Genomic DNA, 7,362 nt, shown 5'->3' with positions numbered 1-7,362 from the left:
AGCTGGAGCTGGAACTCCGACCTCCGACTCCCAGCTGTCACCTTCCACAGCATCGTGGAGCTCCCTAGGGACCCCCAGGCTGGGCCAGGCCCCCTTTTTGGGTCGTGCAACCCCAGCCCCAATCTTCACCCCAGCTCCTACCTCTCTGGACCGTAGCAGCCCTATTTTCTAGACAGTTTCTTACGCTTCCCAGTGAGTTCCTTGAGGCTGGGGGGAGGGGAGGGGCACTGGGTCCGGCCCACATAATGCGTCCGCCAGGAATAGCAACAAAACAGCTTGCATTTATCAAGCACTCAGCGTGAGCTGGGCACTTGCTAAGCGCTGTGGGCGTATTCACTCATTTAACCTTCGCTACGGCCCTATGAGGCAGGGGCCATTATTATCATGCCCATTTTATAGATGAGAGAGGGAGGCTCAGAGACGTTAAATGATTTGCTCAAAGTCACAGAGCACTGTTTGCTGCAGCTGGTATTCCAACCCAGGCTGTCTGGCTCTAAATGAACCAGTGGGTGAAACTGAAAAACAGTTTGGTACTCTGGGGTAATAAACAGCTGCTGCTATCATTTAACTCTTTTTTTTTTTTTTTTTTTTTGTGGTACGCGGGCATCTCACTGTTGTGGCCTCTCCCGTTGCGGAGCACAGGCTCCGGACGCGCAGGCTCAGCGGGCATGGCTCACGGGCCCAGCCATTCCACAGCATGTGGGATCTTCCCGGACCGGGGCACGAAACCGCGTCCCCTGCATCAGCAGGCGGACTCTCAACCACTGTGCCACCAGGGAAGCCCTATCATTTAACTCTTAAGCCACCAAGGATCAAGAGTCCCCCTCCTCACACTGGCAGGCTGGGCCCACAAGCAAACCCTCAGAATGCCATTTCCAGGGGACTGGGATACACATTCATGCTCCAAGCCTGCCCCTTCCCAGCCAAGTGACCTTGGGGAAGCCCCTTTCCTTCTCTGAACCTTAGTTTCCCCATCCATGAACGGGTAAACTTATTAAGTTGGTGATTCCCAAGGGGGCTGGTAGGATGGGTCAGATTGGGGGTCCAAAGCTGAGAGCAGCCTGAAAGAGCATATTCTAAAATTTGTTTTTTGGGGGGTCAAGATACAGAAATAACTTAAAAAACACAGAGAGCGTTGCAAGAGGATCTGAAGTTCTTACATGCACCCCAAGGGGGGTTTCCAGTAAAAGGTGAGCAGAGCCCCCCTAACTAGAAGGGCGTGAGGGAAGAAGAGCCTGGCCCAGAGGGCGTGCGGGCCGAGGCCATCCTGGCACAGCCGCCGTGGGTCTGGTGGTAGTTACTTCCTGGGAGCTCCAGCCAGAGAGGGACGGGTTGGGGGGCGGAGGAGGGAGCAGAATGACAGCCAGCTCTGGAGCTCATGCTGAGTCATCCTACTGGGCCCGGGTCTGGGAGCAAGGGGGCAGAGAGCTATTTCCAGAGCGGGAGGAGGAGTCACGGGTTGGGGGGGGGATGTGACTGGACCAATCATCGGGAAGGGCGGGGCTGGAGGGAAGGCTGGCAGACTGCCACCCCAGGGGGAATTCGGCCACCCTACTCCCTTCCTGCCTCCACGGCCTATCCTGCAATTTCCTTTCCTCCCTGGCGTCCTGCTGTGTGGTGGTGGGACCCAGTGCCTCCCCTAGGCTCTCTGCCCCTCCAGCCCTGGCTTCCACACCCACAAACACCCCTAGCCTTTACGCCTTCCTCCTGCCCCCAAACCCCTAACCTCAGGCCCCTGAAGCTGTCAGGCAACTCTGGGCTTGAGGCCTAAGAGGGTGGCCTGGGGTCTCTGGAGCCAGACAGACATGGTCCAAATCCGCCCACCATTCCCGAGCTGGGTGACCTTGGGCAAGTTCCTTGATCGCTCTGAGCCACGATTCCCTCACCTATAAAATGGAGAGAACACAGTCTTCCTGCAAGAGGTGATTATGAGGCTTCAAAAAGAGGTGCCTGCGAAAGACACAATTCTTGTGACTCCATCTCTAGAAATGTCCAGAAGAGGCAAATCCATAGAGACAGTAGATTAGTGGTTGCCTGGGATGGGCAGTGAGGGCGGGGAATGCGAAGTGACTGCCCCGAGATACAGGATTTCATTTGGGGGTGATGAAAATGTTCTGAAAGCGATTGTGGTGATGGTTTCTCTGTGATACACTAAAACCGTTCCGCTGTGCACTTTGATGGTGTGAAGTACATGGAATGTGAGCTCTAGCTCCCAAAAGCTGGTTTAAAAAAAAAAAAAAAGGAGATTCCCGTTGGGTGGGTGATCAACGTGGGTGGCCAAGGCTTACAGCTGACCCTGGTGGCCGCTTTGCTACCTGCCCCGCGTCCTGGGCGAGGACTGCATCTTCTTGGCCAGAGCACGAGTCATTTTCCAGAAGGTGATTGCTGAGGTTGAGATACTCTCACCCTGAAGTTCAGATGAGATGACCTTGGAGAGAAGGGAGGGCATCCTCTATCCCCAGAAGGAGGCCATCAGAGCCTGCGTGACGTGGGGCAAAGACCTGGGACCCAGCAGCCAGCAGCTCTGCCTCTCACCGGCTATGTGGCCTCGGGCATTTCTTAACCTCTCTGGCTACAGTCTCCTCTTCTGAAGCAATGAAGGTCATGGTATTCCCAGCGCTTACCTCACAGGGCTGTGTTAGGATAAATGCAGAGCATAATGAGTGAACAGGGCTTTGTGCAGCCCCAATGCTTAGAAAATAACAGCTATTTCTGACTTTGGTGTGAGGCAGGAGCCGGAAGGGGGCTGAGTAGGGCCAGAAAACTCCCACCTGGTGTGAATTGTCCTCCACCTTTGCTGGAGCATCAGGCTTTGCCAGGCCCACGCCCCAACTCCCCCTCCTCTTCCTTTCTCAGCAGTCCTGTGCACTGCATGATATCACAGTCCCGGGACAAAAGAATCTCTCTCTGGGTTCTCATTTGTTCATTTTGTCCAACGAGGGACCAAAAAGTCTGAGGTTGCCATTTCCGGTGGCCTTCGCCTGCTCCCTGGCCCCGCACACCCCTGAGCCTTTGGCTCCAGGATTTGCCCTGCCTTGTCCGAGGGCCTGCGTCCTCCTTTTCACCCAGTCCCCTTTCTCTAGTCCCTCAGAGGCAGGAGCCCACCTTTCTGACTCCCTGTGCCTGGGGTGGTGTGAGGTGGGTTCAGCTGACCATCTACCTTGACTGAGGCCCCAGCCCAGATTCACCTGGAGCTGGATGAGTGACCTTGGGCAAATCCTGGCTCTGGGCCTCAGTTTTCCCCACTGTAAAACAAGCCAAATAATCCCTGTGTCCCGGGGGAAGAGAGTGGTGAGCCCTATGATCTAGGGAGGCAGGGAAGGGCCTTGAATAGCACTGAGTTCAACCCCAAATCCAACGCTTGAGGACCCCTACCATGCCCAGGCTGTGCTTGCATACCTCTGGAGTGACGGGGAGCTCACTACCCCTCCCCAACCCATTCTATCTATTTGCTTGACAACAACGACTGCATCTAACAGGTGCCACACATAGTGGCAGGCTCAGAGGGCTCAGAAATAAATAGGAGCAAGCTGACGCCGAGACAAGGACATTGTTCAGGTTTGAACCCTGACTGTTTCTACCTCTCACTAGATCTGCGTGGCCCCTGAGAGAGTCTTAACCTCAGTTCCTTCATCTGTAAATGGCTGTCACAACGCCTACCTGGTAAGGTCATTGATGAGACTATAAGGGGTAAGCTGAAGGTCCTGGTGCCCCGTGCCAGGTCCATTCATTCCTGGGGAGCAGGTGCTGTCATTATCTCAGTTTCTTCAGATGGGTTTTTTGGAGGCACAGAGAGGTTAAGCGACTTGCCTGCAATCACATAGTGAGTGTAAAGGGTAGAACTTGATCTGGACCCAGGCTGCCTGCCCCCAGGCCCCTTGTACCTCACCCCTCTCACAAGGGTCCAGCTCTGTGCAGCCCGGTTCCCTTCTTATGAAATGTGGGCATGAGCGCTCTGTGCTCCCCAGAAGCCCACAGACCCTGTTAGCCCCCTTTCCTTAGAGGGCAAGAGGAGCTGGTGGTTTCCCATTGTTAACTTTAGCTCTGCCCCACCATATTGTTTAGGATCCATACAGTGGAGCCTCCAAGGTCCCCCATGTGCCCCGCCAGCACCCCGGGAGGTGTAACCTTAGCAGATTTGCTAAGGAGCACGATAACAAGTTTACCAGAACCTGAGCTCTCTGACCCCGACACCACCCACACCGTGACTCGGTTCCACTGGGAATGACTCAACAGAAACTGCCCTCCCCTCCTGTCCCATCCAGCTGGCACCCATAGGTAGGGGACAGGGCAGCACTCCCACCTGCTGTGCAAGAGGAGGAGCCAGCTCTGGGCCACGAGCTCTGCCATTTCCAGCTCTGCTGTCCGTGTCCACTCAGCTCCAGGGTCACACGGTCTGCACATGGCCTGCATGAAGGACCCCTTCCTGGGCCCCAGTGAGTTGGCAAGGGGCAGGGGGGAGGGAGTAGGATGGGTCAGGGGTCACCCAGGCAGTGTGGGGTAGCAGGGAATCCTGTGGCCCCAGCTGCCAGGGAGCAAGTCGGAGCTCTGCTGGTGTGATGTTGGGTGAGTTACTTAACCTCTCTGTACCTGGTTCTTCATCCATAAGGTTCTTGTGACCATCAATACATGTAAAGCACCTAGCACAGTGCCTGGCACAGAGAAAGGGCTTGGGGACAGGGAGTTGTTATTATCATTCATGGTCCATCTATCCTCCTATTTATACAACAAATACAGGAAGGGTGGGGAAGGGCGTTCTAGGCAGAGGGAACAGCGCATGTGTGCCATGAGATGGGCTATGTGGCAGCTCAACTCTGATGCTCGTTTGCTTCCCTCTTTGGCCCCATTTTCCCCATCTGTAAAAGGGGATAGTAAACAGTTCCTATGGGGCTTTCCTGGGAGTGAAGCTCTTAGCACAGAGTGCCTGGCACTGAGTAAGAGCTTGGGAACATGAGTGTCATGAGAAACCACAATGCCTGATGTTGATGGAGGTGTTTCTAAGTTGACTGTTTCTCCCTCATTAAATGTAATCATCTAATTTCTCCAAAGAAGGCATACAGATGGCCAATAAGAACATGAAAAGATGTTCAACATCCCTAATTATTAGAGAAATGCAAATCAAAACTACAATGAGGTATCACTTCACATCCATCAGAATGGCCATCATTAAAAAGTTTACAAATAATAAATGCTGGAGAGGGTGTGGAAAAAAGGGGATCCTCCTACACTGTTGGTAGGAATGTAAATTGATGCAGCCACTATGGAGAACAGTATGAAGGGTACTTATAAAACTAAAAGTAGAGTTACCATATGATCCAGCAATCCCACTCCTGGGCATATATCTGAAAAAAACTCTAATTTAAAAAGATACATGCACCCCTATGTTCACTGCAGCACTATTTACAATAGCCAAGACATGGAAACAACCTAAATGTCCATCAACAGATGAATGGATAAAGAAGATGTGGTACATATATACAATGGAATATTACTCAGCCATAAAAAAGAACGGAAGAGGCCCTGAACCAAGATGGCGGAGTAGAAGGACGTGCTCTCACTCCCTCTTGTGAGGACACCAGAATCACAACTAGCTGCTGGACAATCATCGACAGGAAGACACTGGAACTCACCAAAAAGATAACCCACATCCAAAGATAAAGGAGAAGCCACAGTGAGATGGTAGGAGGGATGCAATCACAGTACAATCAAATCCCATAACTGCTGGGTGGGTGACTCACAGACTGGAGAACACTTATACCACAGAAGTCCACCCACTGGAGTGAAGGTTCTGAGCCCCACGTCAGGCTTCCCAACCTAGGGGTCCGGCAACGGGAGGAGGAATTCCTAGAGAATCAGACTTTGAAGGCTAGTGGGATTTGATTGCAGGATTTCGACAGGACTGGGGGAAACAGAGACTCCACTCTTGGAGCGTACACACAAAGAGGTGTGTGAGCATTGGGACCCAGGGGGAAGGAGCAGTGACCCCATAGGAGACTGAACCAGACCTACCTGCTAGTGTTGGAGGGTGTCCTGCAGAGGCGGGGGGTGGCTGTGGCTCACTGTGGGGACAAGGACACTGGCAGCAGAAGTTCTGGGAAGTACTCCTTGGCTTGAGCCCTCCCAGAGTCCGCCATTAGCCCCACCAGAGAGCCCAGGCAGGCTCCAGTGTTGGGTTGCCTCGGGCCTTTAGAAATGAATTACAGGGGAAAAAACGCAAAAAACACAAACATATGGAAGCTAAACAATACGTTATTAAATAAACAAGAGAATAAAAATCTACAAACAATAAATGCTGGAGAGGGTGTGGAGTAAAGGGAACCCTCTGGCACTGCTGGTGGGAATGTATGTTGATACAGCCACTATGGAGAACAGTATGGATGTTCCTTAAAAAACTAAAAATAAGATTACCATATGATCCAGCAATCCCACTACTGGGCATATACCCAGAGAAAACCATAATTCAAAAAGACACATGCACCCCCAATGTTCATTGCATCACTATTTACAATAGCCAGGACATGGAAGCAACCTAAATGCCCATCGACAGATGAATGGATAAAGAAGTAGTGGTACATATTTACAATGGAATATTACTCGGCCATAAAAAGGAATGAAATTGGGTCATTTGTTGCGACGTGGATGTTTCTAGAGACTGTCATACAGCGTGAAGTAAGTCAGAGAGAGAAAAATAAATATCGTATATTAATGCAGACATGTGGAACCTAGAAAAATGGTACAGATGAACCAGTTTGCAGGGCAGAAATTGAGACACAGATGTAGAGAAGAAACGTATGGACACCAAGGTGGGAAAGCAGCAGGAGGGTGGTGGTGGTGGTATGATGAATTGATTGGGATTGACATGTATACACTGATGTTTGTAAAATGGATGACTAATAAGAACCTGCTGTATAAAAAAATAAATAAAATAAAATTCAAAAGATAGTTGTGGCAAGCGGGGGCCACTCTTCATCGCGGTGCGCGGGCCTCTCACTATCACGGCCTCTCTTGTTGTGGAGCGCAGGCTCCAGACGCGCAGGCTCAGTAATTGTGGCTCACGGGCCTAGTTGCTCCGCGGCATGTGGGATCTTCCCAGACCAGGGCTCGAACCCGTGTCCCCTGCATTGGCAGGCAGATTCTCAACCACTGCGCCACCAGGGAAGCCCTAGAGATTGTTTTTTAAGTTTTTTTTTTTGATGTGGTCTATTTTCAAAATCTTTATTGAATTTGTTACAATATTGCTTCTGTTTTATGTTTTGGTTTTTTGGCCACGAGGCATGTGGGATCTTAACTCCCCAACCAGGGATTTCACCTGCCGCCACCAACTCCCCCCCCACCTCCCCGCCGCTGCATTGGAAGGCAAAG

At 51.7% G+C, this 7,362-nt stretch overlaps 1 long non-coding RNA gene across 2 annotated transcripts; it reads right to left on the bottom strand.

Annotated features, from left to right (window-relative positions):
• Positions 1-677: 677 nt before the first annotated feature.
• Positions 678-6,068, bottom strand: LOC112398787 (uncharacterized). Of its 2 annotated transcripts, XR_003003061.1 has the most exons (4): positions 6,010-6,068; positions 4,304-4,426; positions 3,661-3,810; positions 678-2,633 (listed from the first exon to the last, which is right to left on the bottom strand). It is a non-coding gene; the product is annotated as an uncharacterized LOC112398787 (long non-coding RNA). The 2 variants fall into 2 exon arrangements; XR_003003060.1 differs by lacking the exon at positions 6,010-6,068 and having other exon boundaries at positions 4,304-5,134.
• Positions 6,069-7,362: the final 1,294 nt, after the last annotated feature.

The sequence above is a fragment of the Neophocaena asiaeorientalis genome, unplaced genomic scaffold, assembly GCF_003031525.2.
Source record: "Neophocaena asiaeorientalis asiaeorientalis breed wild unplaced genomic scaffold, Neophocaena_asiaeorientalis_V1.1 scaffold332, whole genome shotgun sequence".
Lineage (NCBI taxonomy): Eukaryota > Metazoa > Chordata > Mammalia > Artiodactyla > Phocoenidae > Neophocaena > Neophocaena asiaeorientalis.
The sequence above is the reverse complement of the archived record's forward strand: the minus strand, read 5'-3'. Positions and strand labels throughout refer to the sequence as shown.